This window comes from Oncorhynchus mykiss, chromosome 26, assembly GCF_013265735.2.
Source record: "Oncorhynchus mykiss isolate Arlee chromosome 26, USDA_OmykA_1.1, whole genome shotgun sequence".
Taxonomy (NCBI): Eukaryota; Metazoa; Chordata; class Actinopteri; order Salmoniformes; family Salmonidae; genus Oncorhynchus; species Oncorhynchus mykiss.
In genome coordinates, this window is record NC_048590.1 from 35,349,441 (window position 1) to 35,351,448 (window position 2,008).

General features: G+C 42.4%; 1 protein-coding gene across 1 annotated transcript in view; it reads left to right on the forward strand.

The window, feature by feature from the left end:
- LOC110506717 (carbohydrate sulfotransferase 8) overlaps nucleotides 1–770 on the forward strand; it is a 208,644-nt gene extending 207,874 nt beyond the window's left edge. The window contains exon 5 of the mRNA XM_021586533.2: nucleotides 1–770. This exon is cut by the window's left edge and continues 993 nt beyond it. The gene's annotated coding sequence lies outside the window, so the exon portion shown is untranslated.
- The last annotated feature ends 1,238 nt before the right edge of the window (nucleotides 771–2,008 follow it).

Here is a 2,008-nt window from a genome sequence, read left to right on the forward strand (position 1 = left end):
ATTGACTACTGCTGGAGAGTGTGTCTGGACAGTCTTATAGGGGAGCATCCCCCTTAAGTATCCCTAAGTACTACTTTACCACACCATCCCACTACCCTTTAGAATACACATCCTCATCACTGTCATCAAGGCTTTTTCTGACACTAATATTTAAAAACTGTACAAAGGGCATTCAGATGACTATATATATTTTTCTATGTATTTCTATAATGGATATATTCAGTGCTTCTTTATGGGGATTTTCATTTCTGATATAACTGATTGATATTTCAGTAATTATATGGTGAGTGTGTGTAGAGAATATCTGGCTATATTTAGGCCTCTTGGGTCCCCCTGTACATCAGACCCTGTAAAATACGTGTCAAACTCATTCCATGGAGGGCCAAGTGTCTGCAGGTTTTTGCTCCTCCCTTGTTTCTTGACTGATCAATGAAGGTCATTGATTAGTTAGGAACTCCCCTCACCTGGTTGTCTAGGTCTTAGCGTACAGTCGACCCTCCATGGAATGAGTTTGACAACCCTGTTGTAAAACATGCTGGTTAACACATGGACACGTAGAAATTCCACTCCAATCCTTCCCTAATGACCCAATAAGCCCCTGCAGTGAAATATTACTGCAGTGTTAGAGAGAGCAGAACACTGACACCATCTCTTATACTGACACTGACAAAGTCACAAGGCAGCTTATCCTACCCAACTCTGTGTGTGTGTGTGTGTGTGTGTGTGTGTGTGTGTGTGTGTGTGTGTGTGTGTGTGCGTGTGTGCGTGTGTGCGTGTGTGCGTGTGTGTGTGTGTGTGTGTGTGTGTGTGTGTGTGTGTGTGTGTGTGTGTGTGTGTGTGTGTGTGTGTGTGTGTGTGTGAGTGTGTGAGAGTGAGACAGAGAGCGAGACATGTGTGAGAGAGAACAACTGGAGCTGCTGCTCTGATCTCTTTTCATGGCTCTGAGGAGGAGTAAGCCCTGGCCCACAGCCCAGACACACTCAGACCTGCTACCGTAGGTCCCTCACAAGACAGACAACTGTGAGGACAGCTTTACGATGAGATCTCTCAACAGGGTAACAACTTATACAACCCATAATAACACATCATCTACTGTCCCACAAACTGTACAGGCAATGGGTTGTAGGATCTGTGTGAGAAAGCTAGTGTTCAGAGAAGTCAGCAATTGGAGCAGTATTTCAAAATATCCTCTTTTACCTCCTATGACCAACACTGATGTTTAGCTCCACAGTAGAGTACCACAGCTATTCTGAACAATGGGAAGGCAGGGACTTCGGGCCAATCAAACGCAAGTTTCCTGGATAAGTCAGAAATATGATTCTTCCCTGGCTGCTAGAACGCTGGGTTGGTTGGCTTTGGGAAATCCGTCTGTAATAGAAAGAAACTCAATTGCATATGGTGTTGTGAAGTGTATACAGGTCATATTATCGACTTGTCCCTGAAACGTGGTTGCTGTTTTTAACTGAATAGGCCTCTAATAAGTAAGTAGAATGTTCCTCATATTCAATTGTGTTCTACTCTGCAGCTCTAGTTAGAATGAATACCCCAGACAAGCCAGGGGGGGGGGGGGGGGCTAAAAGGATACAGCACAGGGGGAGGTGCCTTTCTCTATGTGACCAATTACAAAGAAATGCACATTATTTGAGTTATATATAGACACTATATTGAGATTTTATATATTTTTTAAGAAGATACAGAAAGAGATTACATATTTATGATGGCAAATATTATAGGATTATGTCAATGTAGTGTGTTGGCTTTTGCAGTTCCAAAATCTATATGTTGTTTAGATGGTGGTCTGATTCTATGTAGTTAGCCAGACTCCGGTCCAAAGCTAAATAGCATAATATAGGTGTTACTTTAACCTACAAAATGCTCCCTCACTCACCAACCCTGTTCTATGGGGTTTCTTGGAAATGTAAGTATGTGGGTCTATGGGTACAACACAGATATATCAAAACTAGTTACGGTAACAAGTGAATGTATAACTGTTTTATCGTTGGTGCAA